Consider the following 16,917-nt stretch of genomic DNA (forward strand, 5'->3'; position numbering starts at 1 on the left):
AGATATTTTCTTCACAACAATCTCAGTATAAAATATTCACATATAATTTGTGAAATAACTGAGACTGATATATGTTAAGTGAGTTGTCCTAGATGACATAGCCAATAAAATGGTGAAGCTAAAATTTAAATCCAGTTGGTCTGGCTTCAGAGCCTGATATTTCTTTATCAAAGCAGAATTACTAATAATTACTGACAGGAGAGAAATAGCTAATTTATATGCATTAGTTAAACTTTCCTCATTATTAGCTGATCCTATTACTGTGGTTTTTGATTACTGAGTTAGTTCTTTCAAGTCCAGAGCACACTATAGTCAAAATTTGTTTCAGCAATGGAGTATGTTAATAAAAAGTTTTACGCTTGTTCACACTGCAGTGATTTTTGATAGTTCAGAGACTGTGATATATCGATGCCAGTCTTATGATAATTTTAACACATCTTCAGTCTGGGTATGTCAATCTAAATCAATCTTGATGGTAACATCTTCATATCCATGATAAATTCCTCTTAACTAAATGATTTTATATAAGGAAAAATCAATAAACAAATTTTATTCCTCAAAGTCACTTCGGTTTTATAAATATAACTAACTTTAGGTCACGAAATTATTAAAAGTTTCTCTGTGAACACCATTTAGTTGTGGCTTTGTTCTGCCAATTTAATCGTTAGGTTTTTACAACAATAATAAAATGATCATGAAGGACAAATAGCAAGATGAATAAACATTATTTTACTATGACAGTAACAGCATGATAATTATGAAAATGGAAAATGAAGCTCTGAGAATCAGGAAATCCTTTACTAGGATGTAGTAAAATGTAGTTCATAGAGGCATTTATTTCAACTGCACCTGCTAGTCAAAATCCCTCTATCAGCATTTAAGCACATGTTTTCCAAGGTTATGGCTAGGCCATTTAATAATTTTCTAGGGGAGGGCTTAGGTTACAATAACCTAAAATGACTTTGAAAAATAGACTCATAAATAAATGCAATATAAGTTCGTTTCAATTTTAAGCCCAAAAGATATCATTAATAATGCTGTGGATTGGTAGGGAATAATGGAAGATAATCAGTTATTTAAGCATTGATCAAGGACTAGAATTGAATATAGTTGATTATGGATCATAGGTAAATTTAATAGGTGAATATAAGTTTAGAATAGAATAATATTTCAGTTGGTTATAAGGATATTTTTCCCAAAATGATCGAAGAGAGATGTGACAGAGGTGATCAAGAAGTTGGACATGCCATGAAGAATCCTAGAAATTCAGGGAAGGGTGGTGTGAACTAGTGAACAGAAAGTTGAACTGGAGAATTGAAGCCCCTGGTTTTGAGTACTCTCATCTCTCTTCTACCACAGTGTGGCCCCAGCATGTTGCATAACTCTTCCAACATCTGGTTTCCACAGCCACAAAAAGAGGAGGTTGTAGTAAGTGAGGCCTAAAGGCACTCTATCTAACCCAGTGACTGATTTTTCCTACCTATTGGGAGCACAGTTCAAAGCTATTGTCACTGGGGATAAAGGAACATGCCCAGTCTCCCAATCTGTGGGAAAGAATTATAGGCTTCTTTTTTTCTTTTAACCTATGTGGCTAGAAAAGACATGAGAATTATTTTAATTATAAATTTGGATCCTTAGCTTATTTCAACTACATGGTGAAAACTAGCTGGTAGGATCTTAGTCTGTCTGGTTCACCTGTAAATTACAGTTGCTAAACTTCTGAGTTTTGCCATTGACCCTGTGGAGACAACGAAATCTTAACTAACAGTCGCTTAGTAAGCTATTCCTGGGCATTATGTAAGAAGTCCATATTTAATTAAGAATATATATAACATTAAAAAAACTATTCTCCCATGTTAGTGAATCTGAGGTGTACTGAAATTAAAATAAGCTTTCTGTAGAAAGAATTTTTTTGTTTTTGCTTCTTTTAATCAAAATAGCAGATAAAATTTATTCATTAATAGAAAGAATATAATATTTATTGAGAATCAACCATGGGCTAAGCATATTTCTAGGAACAGAAGCTTTTCAGACAAGGCTTCAGCCTGGTAAATTGTGTATGATAGTAGGGTTCATATAATTAGTAAAAATAAAGAAATTATTAACATAGTTTCAAATAGCAATAAGCACAAAGAATAGCTAGTCACTAGTTAGGAGTATTGCACTTTTAGATAAGAGCTATCAGAGAAGGGTTCTCTAAGGGGGCTATTGTGAATTGAAATCTGAGTGAAAAGAGGTTAACTAAGGTGAAGATCTGAGTAAAGATTTCCAACCAGAGGATACAGCAGCATCAAGACCTTGAGGAAAGTGTAGGCTTGATATGTTTGAGGTTTGAAAAAAGATTAAGATGTCTGCAGTATAGTGAACAAAAAGGGAGCAGGGCTCTCTGAAGATGACAACACCTCCTTTGAAGAGTTGTTAAGAGAACTGGAGCATGCCTGCTGTGTGTTCATGCTATGAACTACAAATACTACAAATCTGTGATTTTGCTGAGTACATGAAAAAAAAGACCCAACTCATGTTCAGGATATGATATAATTTTAAAAATAATTATTCTATTTTACTCTTGCATGGATGAACAGCTAACAGTTACAGTTTACAAAACATTTTTCTGTATCTTACATATTTCTTAGGTCTTTGAAGCAGTGTATGGCATACCTGGTCAGAATTTTATGTATCTGGTTATTTGCCATGAATGTGCCATTATTTCTTTTTGGCTGATCCTGAATTAAAGAGTAATTATTGTTGAACTGGTTCTAAAAACCAACGGCATCTGCTCAGAATCTGAAAGTACCCTTGCCAAAGGAAGTTGCTATTTAGGAATATTCCTCTTGGAAAATTTAAAATGATGTAGGCATAGGCATCTGAAGAATTGCAGTGTTTAGTAAATCTATAGTGAAATAAAGTTATAAACTGAGAGTTCACATTATTGTAGAGCATGCTATTTTAACACATGTGGAATCATGTTATATAAACCTAGAAGCATAATAGCTTAGAAGCAAAGATACTTTAGAGATTATCTAGTCTATTAATTTCACATTTCACAAACTGTACTCCAAAGAAAATACACTAGATATTAACAAGGGTCTCTTTCTCTCTTTTTATGGCTCTCTCCCTCCTCCCCACACCACACACTCACACACATATATACATGTACACAGGTGAAAATCAAGGGTTTAAAAATAAGTTTTGTGGCCTTCTGTTTCTGTAGGAGTTCTCAGAACTCTAACATGATAATATACACAGGTAATTCCCAAGTCAAGGGTATCATTTATAACTTATTTAACCAATTACCTTTTCCCGACCCTCAACTCATGGAATAGTGTATTAGTTAGGGTTCTGCAGAGGGACAGAACTAATAGGATGTATCTACACATGAAAGGAAGTTTATTCGGGAGATTGGCTCAAAGGATTACAAGGCAAAATCCCATGATGGGCTGTCTGCAAACTAGGGAAGAGAGAAGCTTGTAGTGGCTCAGTCTGAGTCCAAAAGCCTCAAAAGCAGGGAAGCCGAGAGTGCAGCCTTCAGTCTGCGGCCAAAGACCCAAGAGTCCCCAGCAAACCACTGGTGAAAGTCTAAAAGTCCAAAGCCCTAAGAACTTGGAGTCTGATGTCTATGGGTAGAAGGAGCAGAAGGAGGCATCCAGCACAGCGAAAAAAAAGGAAGCCAGAAACTCAGCAGGCAATGTTATCCCACCTTCTTCCCCCTGCTTTGTTCTAGCCATGCTGGCAGCAGATTAGAAGGTACCCCCCCTACACACTGAGGGTGGGTTTTCCTCTCCCAGTCCACTGACACAAATGTCAGTCTCCTCTGGCAACACCCTCACAGGCACATCCAGAAACAATATTTTACCAGCCATCCAGGCATCCTTCAATCCAATCAAGTTGATAACTAATATTAACCATCACAAATAGTTTTTATCATCTCATTTTATAAGCATTTCATGGAACATGAAAGTTGGCCTACTCTTAACTTTCTACCAGATGCTGTTATCTTCTCTCAAGCATTTTTCGTGTTTGACTAACTTTTGTTTGAGTCATTCTAGTCATGGAGATCTTTCAACCCCACATGTCTATATTTCTCCGTGTGACTAGCACTCACTATGTTAGTTTATCCTCCTATAATTATAATAACTAACATTTGTAGAGTGCATATTATTGCCAGGAATAGTATTAAATGCTTTATCAGTTCATTGAATGCTTATAAAAAATTTATGAGAAAGCTAATGCTTTTGTCCTCATTTACAATTAGGAGACCTGGGCATAGGAAAGTTAAATATTTTGAACAAGGAAATAAAGCTAATAAATGGGAGGAGCCAGAATTCAAACACAGGCACTCTGGTTCCAGAGTCCAGGTTCTTACCACCACACTAGAAAAAAATCTAGAGCTTTCTAAATTTTGTTTTCAGCAATAAGCCCCACCTCAAATCTGTATTTCTTATGACTTTTTTTTTCTAAGTTTTATGTACCAGGTCTAGGCACTCCTCTACATGACAGCATTATCGTAAGATTTCTCAAAGACTTCTCTCTTTCAAGTTAATCATCCTCAATTCCTTCTCTCTTTTATTTATTTATTTATTTATTTATTTATTTATTTTGAGATAGAGTCTCACTCTGTCACCCAGGCTGGAGTTAAGTCTTGCAATCTTGGCTCACTGCAACCTCCACCTCCCGGGTTCAAGTGATTCTCATGCCTCAGCCTCCTGAGCAGCTGGGACTACAGGTGCCTACCACTACACCCGGCTCATTTTTTTGTATTTTTAGTAGAGATAGAGTTTTGTCATGTTGGGCGGGCTGATCTGGAACCCCTGATCTTAGGTCACCTGCCTGCCTCGGCCTCCCAAAGTGCTGAGATTACAGGCATGAGCCACTGCCTCTGGTCCTGTCTTTCAAGTTAATCAACTCTAGATCCATCTCCAAACTCTTCTTCAATATGACATATTTACCCAACCTACTCCCTAGGCTAGTGTTCCAGTTTGACAAATTTTCTCTTAAGATTCTCTCTGTGATATTTTTGAATTAAAAAATAATATAACATAAGCTTTAGAATCTGAGCTAGATACAGATAGTGGCCCACTACTTCATTAACTTGCAATGAAAAAGTTCAAGTTTCCTCACTTGTCGTGGTTTGGATCTGTGTCCCCACTAAATCTCACATGGAGCTGTAATCCCCATTGTTGGAGGTGGAGCCTGGTGGGAGGTGATTGGATTATGAGGGTGGATCCTCCATGAATGGTGTGATGGTTAATATTAGGTGTCAACTTAATTGGATTGAAGGATGCCTAGGTAGCTGGTAAAGTATTACTTCTGGGTGTGTTTGTGAGGGTGTTGCCAGAGGGGATTGACATTTGAGTCAATGGACTGGGAGAGGAAGACCAACCCTCAATGTGGGTAGGCACCATCCAATCAGCTGCCAGCATGGCTAGATCAACGCAGTCAGAAGATGGGATAAACCAACTTGCTGAGTCTTCTGGCTCTTGTCTTTCTGCCATGCCACTTGCTTCTCTCCACTCCTCCTGCCCTTGGACATCAGACTCCAGGTTCTCTGGCCTTTGGACTCTTGGACTTACATGAGTGGCTTGCTGGAGGTTCTCAGGCCTTCAGCTAGACTAAAAGCTGCATTGTCAGCTTCCTTGCTTTTGAGGCTTTTGGACTCGGACTGAGCCACTACTGACTTTTTTCTTCTCCATCTTGCAGGTGGCCTACTGCGGGACTTCACCTTGTGATTGTTTGACCCAATTCTCCCTAATAATCTCCCTTTCAAATATACATCTATCCTATTAGTTCTGTCCCTCTGGAGAACCCTGACTAATACAAATTGTTTAGTACCATCCTCTTGGTGCTGTTCTTGTGATAGAAGTCTCATGAGATCTGGTTGTTTAAAAGTGTGTAGTATCTCCCTGCTCTCTCTCTCTCTCGCTACTCCTCCCACCATGTGAGATGCACCTGCTCCTGCTTTGCCCTCCACCATGAGTAAAAGCTTCCTGAGGCCTCCCCAGAAGCAGATGCCACCATGCTTCCTGTACAGCCTGCAGAACTGTGAGACAATTAAACCTCATTTCTTATAAATTGCCCAGTCTTAGGTATTTCTTTATAGCAGTGTGAGAATGGGTTAATACAGACTATAATATGTATTTTCTAAACTGGCTGTGAAGATTGAATAAAGCGATATATATTTAGGGCATATTTATTGGGCCCAGCACAAGAAGGGCGAATCGATTCTATTTTCCTTAGGTGATGCTAATCTGCTCCTCACATGTAGGCTCCTGGCCAGCCTGCATTTCTACTCTACATCCATCCGTCATTCCCTCCAGGTCAATGTCTTTCCTGAAAGACGAATGCATTTCCTTATTTTATGCGCAAAGATTCTTTCACTTTATAGTGACTTTTCTTTCATCTTGTCACCAAAAGATGGGGGCACAAATCCTATATGTAGGCTGCATAATGTTTCCCTAAAGATGCCCATCTCATTCTTAGAAACTGTGAATATGTTAATTATATGATTAAAGCACTTTGCATGTGATTAAAGTGATAGATGGAAAGATGATCCCGGATTATCTAGGTGGGACAAATGTAATCATAAGGATCCTTCAAAGAAGAAGGCAGTGAAGCTAGAGTCCAGGAGAAAAGCTAAGGATAGAAGCAAAGAAAAAATTAGAGTGATGCACATTGAATATGGAGAAACGGGCTGCAAGCCAAGGAATGTGGGCAAGCTCTGAAAGTTGGAATGGGCAAGAGGACAGTTTTCCCCCTAGAGCCTGCAGAAAAATGCAGCCCTGTGGACATATTTTAAACCTCTGACCTTCAGAGGTATACAGTAATAAAGTATGTTGCTTTAATTCACTCAGATTGTAGTAATTTTTTACACTAGTATTAGGAAACTATCACAAAGTGTGACCATGTGGCAATTAATCTAAACTTGCTAAGGCTCAGTTTCCTGTCAGAGCTATTGTGAAGTTTAGATATCATGCATGGGAAAACCTTTTACAAAGATTCTAGAACATAATGAACACTTAAATGATAGCAGCAGTTATACAGGGAGTAGTGAAAGTGTTCATCACATTTACTATTAATTAGAGTCCATATTTAAGCCCAGTATCACCAAAAATTTGAGAATAATATTGTGCCTAGTTCAGTGGTCTTTATGTAGCATTATTCTGGCTTCTGGTTTTATTCTTTAAAAATGTTGATGTCATGTTTCTGCTTGAATACCAAAAGCGTCCCATCTCAATGAAAAGAATATTTGAACATATGGCATGGTTTACCAGGCCCTATAGAATGTGGCTTCTGCCTGTAGCTCTAGCCACTTGTCAGTCTGGGTTCCAACCACTCTGGACATTCTTTCATCAGGGATTTTCATTTACTCTTTCTTCTTCCTATACTGTAGGACTGGATACTTCTTATCTCCAAGTCAGCCCAAATATCACCTCTTCAGAGAGAGACCTTCTCTGATATCACACCAGCTTGTTTCCCCACAACCAGGAGCTCTCTCATATTCCCATTTTTTCTTTTACTTTATAATACTTATCCTTATCTCAAATTGCAATTTTTTGTGCATGTGATTACATGTTTACTATCCATCTCCCCTTCTTTGGGTGTAGGCTCCATTAACACAAGGACCTGTCTATCTTGTTCACTACTGTATGTTCAGTGTACTTTGCTAGGCACCTGGGGTATTCAAATATGAATAAAGCATGGGTAGTGCTTTCTAATTCTTGTGGTGGTTCTAATCCATTGAATACCAAGGTTCCTGATAATAGTCGTTGGTCATCTCCCTATATACAGTTTGAGAGAAGCTCTCCCTCACGTTGGTGGCTGAGATCTCTCAGCATCAACTGAACATCCTAATGTGGTTCTATATTATCTCTAAGTCTTGGTTCTTCACTCTGGTTGATCCTCAGTTTCTTAAGCCTTAGAACTTATGGGCTAAAATTTCAGCTACCATGTTCTTGGCAATATCTTCTCCTCCAACTTCTTGTTGACTGTTCACAACTTTTCTGTCTTTCCACTTCAGATAACCTAAGCCAGTTTAATTAATTTTTTTCTGGTTGCTATATGGTTTACAATATTCATCTTTACTTATCACTGTCTATATTTGGGTGTTATTATACTAATTCATATGCAGGGTAAGAATCTCATGACAATATTCTCCCAAAATTATTCTTTCATCCTTTTTGCTATTATTCTCATGTTTTAATTTTACTTATTTTATAAATTATACAATATTAATATGATTGCTTTAGACATTTATTTTTGTGGCAATTGATAATTTAAAATTCTTAAAAATTACCTTGTTCTTCTATATCTAAGAGTCTTTATTACTTTGTGCAGATCAAAGTTACTACCTGGTATTATGAGCTCTGTTTGAGGAACATCCTTTCAAATTTATTTTAGTACAAGTCTCCTGGCAATGATATAGTTCTCAGAATTTGTGTTTCTGGTGTTCCTTTTTGCTTTCATTTTTCACTGCATTTAATATTCTGAGTGAACAGGATTTTTTTCTTTCAGCGAGTTAAAGATATTATTCTATTGCTTTTTGCTTTGCATGATTTCTGACAAGAAGTCTGCTTTAATTATTATCTTTGTTCTTTTACCATTTTTTCCCCTTGGCTGTCTTCAAGATTTTTCTCTTTGTCTCTGATTTTCTCCTGTTTCAGCTATCATGTGTGATGTATCTATGTGTTTTGTGGTGTTTCTGTTTTGTTTTAAATTTGGGTATTTATTTATCTTGGGGTTTTGTAAATTATTTAGATTTCTTGTTGAATGTGTTTCATAATTTCTTCTGAAGATTTTTAGTCTTTGTCCCTTCAAATATTTCTTCTGTCCTCTTCTCTTTCTCTTCTCCTTCTGTAATTCTAGTTACACATTAGACTAGTTGATCAAACCAGAAGTTTGAAGATCTCTGTTCTGTATTTTTTGACTCTTTTCCTCCCTTTTTGCTTCAGTGAGGATAATTTATATTGATCTATTTTCAGGTTTAATGATACTTTCTTAAGCCATGTTAAGTCTGTTGATAAGCCTGCCAGAATAATGTTCTGATATAATGTTTTTCTTGTCTAGGATTTCCACTTGATGTTTTCTAATAGTTCCCATGTCTCTGCTAACATTCCTCATCTGCTTATGCATGATGTCTATCTTTTCCACTTGAGTGTTTAATACATTAACAATTATTTTATAGTCCCAATGTAATGGTTTTAACATCTAGGTAATCTCTGAGACTGGTTCTATTTATGTATTTCATATCTCTTAGCTATAGTTTTTTTTCCTTCTGTTTTGTATTTCTTATTTTTACTTCAGTATAAAACATCAAGAATAAAATAGTTGAAACAAGTAAATATTATTTACATTAGAAATGATTCTTCCTCTGTTAGGAAAATGGTATAGCAATTTGAATCAATATAGAAGAAGCTGTGCTAGACTTGGGTTTTATTTTTAGTGCATTACAGACTTCAGATTCTTCTAGTTGTGGGCTATCATTCCTTGCAGTTAGGGTGAGGGCTGTGATGACAGAGAATATTCTGAGTGTTTGTACTCCATTTTTAGCTGTCAGTCATTCCTACCCACTTGCATGGGTTTTTTCCTCCATGTTGTTGCCCCTCACCCAGTGTTGACTGCTGTTGCCACTCAGTGCAAGGCTTATTGTGGGGATGACAATCAGTTTCTGTTGTCCCGTTTCAGATTCAGGCTTAGTTTGGCTTTGTATATCTGAGCTTTGGGTTTGGACTTTCTCAGCATTATTGCTTCTCCTTTCCATGGCAGTCAATCTCGGCCTTGTTTCTGTGGTTAAGCTTGAGAAAAGTTTTCCTGCCCTTTCAAGTGTTATCAGACCACATCTGTTTGGTACTGGAATAGGATCCTTGGTGCATGATTGTTTTCTGCCTCTCTCCTAAGTGGAGAGATATATTTTCTGCTGTTGCCTCTACCACAGTGGGTTTTTTTGTTGTTGTTCCTTAGAGACTATGGGTTTTGCTTCCTCTTCCTGGAGTCAAGGTGTTTGTTCATATGAAAGAAGGAGCCAGTCAGAGGGGTAGAGTTTCATGAAATCCTTCCTCCTCCCCAACCAGCATCTGCTAATTACCTCCAGGCCTGTTCTACCCAGGGGTTCTGTTGGGAACAGGCTCCCCAAAATCTGGCCATAAACTGGCCCCCAAACTTGCCATAAACAAAATCTCTGCAGCACTGTGACATGTTCATGATGGCCATAATGCCCACACTGGAAGGTTGTGGGTTTATGGGAATGAGGGCGAGGAACACCTGGGCTGCCCAGGGTGGAAAACGGCTTAAAGGTGTTCTTAAACCACAAACAATAGCATGAGCAATCTGTGCCTTAAGGACATGCTCCTGCTGCAGTTAACTAGCCCAACCCATCCCTTTATTTTGGCCAATCCGTTTGTTTCCCATAAGGGATACTTTTAGTTAATATCTATAGAAACAATGGTAATGACTGGCTTGCTGTTAATAAATATGTGGGTAAATCTCTGTTTGAGGCTCTCGGGTCTGAAGGCTGTGAGACCCCTGATTTCCCACTTCACATCTCTATATTTCTGTATGTGTGCCTTAAATTCCCCTAGCGCTGCTGGTTTAGGGTCTCCCCAACCAAGCTGGTCTCGGCAGCGTTCTGTCTTTGAACTCCTGCTCTGCCATATTCTTTCTCATGAGATCCCGGTAGAAGTTCATGGTGGGTTGGAAGGTGAGGAAGCTTGCTAGTGAGTAAAACAAGAACTCAACTAAATCTGAAGCCCTCAGCAGACACATTAGCCCATATTGTCCAAAATTTGTAAATATTGTAGTTGATTTCGTCTAACTCTCTTGTTTGGTGACCACTCCTTCCTCCCATGTTCTGTCACAAGTGAGCCAGACTGAACGTTCTCTCTTCGGAGAAGCTTGTCTCACTTTGTAATTCAGCCAACTGTTTGCCCTATCAACTCTTTGATTGGTCAACTAAAATTGTGATCTTGTAGTTTTCGTATTTTTCACATTGTTAAGGTTTGAAAAACACTCTTAACAGCTTTCTGCAGACTAAAGAGAAATGAGAAAAACCCAGCCATTTTTCTGTGGCTTTTTGTAATTGTACCATCACAGGGTTACCAGCACAAAATATCTTCTTAAAAGAAAAAGAAAACCATATATATTAAATGATGACAAATATGACTCCTGGCAAGGGAAAAGAAATGCTTTATTATAGAGTATAATAATTTTAAGGGTAATTTTTAAAAATATGGTTGTGATTATATGATTTTTAAAAGCACTTTTGTTTTAATTTCCATATTTTGGATCAGGAATTTGTGTCCAGTAGTGAGAGTCAAATTTAGGAAAAAATGTAAATAAGACTAAGGGTTAAGTATCTAGTAGACAGTCACTGCAAGTTCATAGGTAACAGGTTAAGATAAATCTATTACATATCACAAGGGATAGATTTTAAAGTAATAATTTAAAAGCATTAACCACAAAAGAGGATTTCTTTGACTAGGGAGGAATTAAAAGAAGGCAAAGACTGCAAATGAATACCACTGTTATTGCAAAAGTACACAGAGATAAACTCATCCCTTGAGAAGTGTTCCCCAGCTGTATGAAGGGATTGAATGAAACAAAGGAGTCTTAATAATAATGAGCAATAATCAGCTCTTACAGCTGACCTTTCCCATAAAATCCCCTAAGGGCTTAGTGCATGCTGAATATTATACCAATTTGAAATAGTAAAGAGGATTGTTAGGCATAGAAACCATTTCAGATATTGACAGGACCCATAAACTATGACAGAGAGAATTTTTAAAGGTTCTCCAGGGATTACAAAGCAAATGCCTTCAGGTATTGTGTAGGTAATGTAAATGAGGGAAGCTGTCCTGCTGTAAGACAAATAGAAATAGTGAGGTTTGAGGGACCTATGTCAAGATTTTCAAATCTAAATTGCTTTAAAAATTGCTTCAAAAATTGCTTCAGCCAAAGTAAATATATCTGTAGGCTCTAGGGTTCCCTCTCCCTGCCATGTCTACAACAACAGCATTTTATCACAATGTTAACTAAAATGTTCAGTTTCATAGCTTGCATCTACGTGTCTTACTATATCACACAGCCAACTCTTATATGACATGTTTACTTGCCTGCTAGAAATTGAGTCTAAATCTTAAGATCTCCTTGGACATTGTTTTTGCAACTAAGAGTACTATGATGCCCAAAAATCTCTCCTAAACTTAATAAATTATGAAAACCTTACTGAGGTAGTACTTGTCAAATTGGAACATGGTTCATGAGCTAAAGAAGCTTATACACTCACACCAAGTTCTCTTCTGCAAGCCTAACTTAGAGAGTTAAGAGGAAAGATGAGTGAAGTGAAAATAAATCTTTTCTTTCTTCTTGTTCTTTGGAAAACATTTGCCCGAATGGATATGTTTTATTTAACAAGTGTTGTTTAACATGTTGTAGAAAGATAGAGAATGTGACTTACTGATTTGGAAGATAGCAGGGTGCATTTTTATCTATAGAAAGAAAAGCAGCCATCACACACTCACAAACAGAAAACCAATATCAAGTAAAAATAAGGAGTAGAGAGGAAAATGTTTAGAAGTAGACAAACTGGGTTAATTCTATGGCCAGTAGAAATACAACAATTTGTGCTTTCCTCTGGGACACTAAACATAATTCTTGGATTTGGGTAGAGGTATGAGATTAAAATCTGTGTTTATTTGAATCACAATTCTGATGCTCAGGAGAGAGAGGAAATACATGCCTCATTTGTTATGACCAGTATCTGAGAAGAAAAAACTCACAGGCTATTTTTTATTATCTACAGAGTAGATATAAGATTGTTTTCTGAGACTTCAGCTGCATGGATTTTTGTACTTTGGAAGTAAATAAGAGAGAGTTGTAGAAAACCTCAGAGTTTCTGATGTTTTTCATAATGAGATCCATAAATATTAAGAATTATATGACTAATTAATTACTCTGATTTAGTCCTTGGGTCTGAATTTATTTTTATAGCCATAGAAAGTAATTATATTATTTGATATGGCTTGGTTTTAAAGTTTACTTCTTTGTACTTCTTTTGAAGCTCCTGTCCAAATTCTTATAGGACTCTCTGTATTGGCTTGGTTTTAACATAAAATTAGTTGAATGTACTTAAATATAAAATAAATGAAATCCCACATGCTAATGGCCCTTATAAAAACATAAAATCCAAGTAAACTTAGTCAGTACTAAAGAACTATGCGCATAATATAATTTACACAAAAATATAAGATAAACGGTGTTGCTTTGCTAACATGAAACTTTTGGTTGAAAGGTGAATAGAGTGCTGATTTTATCATAGTCCCACAGCTTATAATAATATATGCCTGTGTTGACTCAATTTGTTACAACTTTTCCCACTTCAAGCTAACATTATTCCAGAGCAATTCATAGGACCCTCAGGAACTGTCCATAATCTACAGTTTATAAAAGGCTGGCCCACAGGTATGGTACTTGCTCAATGTTTTACACTAACTGGGACATATTACACTAATTGGGACCCCATGTAAATAAACAAAGAGAGGAAAAATAAGGCAAACAATATATAAAGCATGCATTTTTTATAAAAAACAAAGCAAAACACCTCTTACAGCATAGAAACACTTAAACTTCCATTTGTTTTGTTGTTATTGTAGAATTTTCTCATGGGAAACAAACTATTGAAAGGATTTCCAGTAGTCCCCTCCTCACTAATTATCATTTTCTCTTGTAATTATCTTGATAAGTTTTAGAGAATAAATTTCATGGGAAGCTGCCCAGAAGTCCTTTTTCAGTCACTCATTCCGTGCTCTAGTGGGAAGTTGCTGGCAGCCATTTTGGTGGCAGATAAATCCACAGATAGACAGCAAGCTTGAGGCAGGTGGGTGAATTCCAAGCCTATGCTAAGTGCTCAACCTGAGGAAGATTATCCAGAGAAGTCACTTTAAATTTTGGGAGGTGGCAAGCACAACACCTTGAGATATTGCCTTAATTTACCTCCTTTATTACTCTAGCCTAGATTGATGTGACAGCCTGTTAAAGATTAAAGACAGTGTTTATCCCTAATTTGTAATGCTAATGCTTCCCAAGAACTGTGGTGAAGGATTACACAATTAGCAATTTTACACTTTCATCATTGCAGTGGAATTTTCAGAAGGCACCCCACCCAATGTTGAACTCTGGTTGTGTTCATGTGTTGAACAATTATGTGTTCTGACCATTAAATTAGTCAGTTGTGCCTGATGCTCATTTTCACTTCTGTAGATTTTGACTAAATATTTCACTCAAGATAAAGTCTAGAAACCCCTAGGCTAAATTTTATTATATTCTTTCTTAAATAATGTTAAAACGACTTTCATAATATAGGATACACTAGATTTCTTTCTCATGTTGCTGAAGGTATTTTCGACAAATTTATTGGTATTTGACTCGCAAATAAAGAGAAGGATGATTGCTGGCCCTTAAAATCTGTACATGTTTTGCCATCTGTTTAGAAGCCAAAATTATGCAATCCATAATTTTAGGATGAATTTAAACATAGATATTTCCCTTCTATAGTATCTAACATAATCAAACTTTTTTTACATGTTTTAGCTTATTATTTTTATCATTACCATTACCTTACCTTCTACTTATTAAGATGCACTTGTTACAGTACACTAGGAAGTAAAAAGACATATTTTTTTCAACTACAAAGCTATCAAAAGTGAGAAAATGTTCTGTGTATTGTAGAATTTGGCACAGCAGTATTCACAGATATTCTTCTTACATGTGACTTTTGAATGGCTTCTTAAGAACATTTTCCTCTAACTAATTCTCTTTTAAGAAAAGAACTGGCTATCACTAAACAAATCCTATGGAGTAGTCTTTATTTTAAAACGTGTTGCCCCAGAACGGAAAAAAAAAATCTGTAAATCTTAAATTCAAATGATTTCTTGAATGGTGACTTTTTTTTTGTTTAACCACTGTATGGACTAACAGACTGTAGATACCAAACTAAATTGAATATAGTTACTGGAGTATTTGTAAATATTGCTGTGCTATTGCTGCCTTAATCAACTATGGTTAGCCTAACTTTTCTAAATTAACTTTTGTTGTTAATAATAATAATAATAATAAAAAAGCCTAATCACTAGATCTGATACGTTAAAAGTGACAAGTACTTGTTAAATTGGATTTGAAGATATCACTGGGTATAGTATAAATAAACCCACTGCTCATGAAAATTTAATAAAAAACCCTTAAGATGTGAAAGAGGGACAATGATATAATAAGTTTTTGTTTACTTATCATACTTCAGACTTATTCTCAAGTGAGACTTTAAAAAAATTGCATTAATGAGCAAGAACCATATGGCTTGTGATGGAGATATTGCAAGAGTGGCATAAATCCAGCTGTCCATTTCCAGCACATAAGCATGTTTTATTTGCTGTTTAATTGTTTCTAGTAAAAGAATTTGCTTATGTGCTAAATATACACAAAATATTTTATTCTCTTTTTATACGGTTAGTAATGAATCTTCTGTCATCATCAGTATTGCATATTTACAAAGCACCTTTCCTTTGAATTTATAACCAAATTATAAGGCTATTTATGTAAATATTTTGCATGCCTACTTAACAACCTTGAAGCTTGCCATGTGTTCACATTCAGGGAGTCACAAATAATTTATAGGAGGTCGGTTATAATGAAGTGGATTTTATTAATTTTATTTTCTGTTTATTCAAACTGTGGAATTGAGGAGTGGAGTCAGAGGGAGCTAAATAGGGAAGGAAATGTAGCATGCCAACATCAATTTTAGGCCAGTTATATGCGATATATCTGTTGAAGAGGGGGGCAAAAGAAAGAGAAAACATTTTTTAAAATGTTTAAATGTTGTTTAAATAATTGTAAAATATTCTCTGAGTCAACATAATAAATTAATGTAATGACTTTCTTATTTTTAAAATCCCCAAATATTTCAACAGATTTTTTTCAATCACTTTTTTTTTTTTTTTTTCGGAGACAAAGTCTTATTCTGTCACCCAGGCTGGAGTGCAGTGGTATGATGTTGGTTGACTGCAACCTCTGCTTCCCAGGTTCAAGTGATTCTCCTGCCTCAGCCTCCCGAGTAGCTGGGATTACAGATGCCAGCCAACATGCCCGCCTAATTTTTTTTGTATTTTTAGTAGAGATGGGGTTTTGCCATGTTCGCCAGACTGGTCTCAAATTCCTGACCTCAGGTGATCCTCTTACCTTGGCCTCCTGAAGTGCTGAGATTATAGGTGTGAACCACCACGCTGAGCCTCAACTACCTTTAAACCTTGGTATTAATAATACTGTGCTTTATCCTGCATACATGGAAGAATCATTTATTGAGGGCTACCATGTATCCGATACTTTTTTAGATATTCAAATTTGCACTTACATCAGAAAAAGTGTTCAGAACTCACAAATTATCTGTCCATAAACTGAGTCCAATCATGATATAAGTATAGTTTGTTTTGCAGGCTATTTTATAAACTTTTTTGAATTAGATGCAATGTTTAATATTTGGGACATTGCACAGAATAATCTAGATTAAGAGTTTTGAAAGAAAATCAGAAGATGTTACAATACTGAGTTTAGATTTCTTCACAGTAATAATTCTCTAGGGCATAGTAGACTTGGCCCTTTTTAGAAAAGCATGCATTCTTTAGTTAGCTACCTTTCTTACCACTTTCTAACTGGAAGTAGTTAATAGAGCATCTTGTTTGAGGAAAATAAGGAAAGAGCAGAGGATTAAGCTAGAAATGTAAGAAGGGACCAAATCTTGATGAATATTATAGAGCATCTGAAAGAATTTGGATTTAACTTTGTGGACAATAAAAAGTCTCTGAAAGACTATAGATGAGGGAGTGAAGTAATTTTATTTATGTTTTAGAAAGCCACTCTGATAATGGAATGAAAGATATA

Source organism: Gorilla gorilla, chromosome 11 (genome assembly GCF_029281585.2).
Source record: "Gorilla gorilla gorilla isolate KB3781 chromosome 11, NHGRI_mGorGor1-v2.1_pri, whole genome shotgun sequence".
Classification (NCBI taxonomy): Eukaryota; Metazoa; Chordata; class Mammalia; order Primates; family Hominidae; genus Gorilla; species Gorilla gorilla.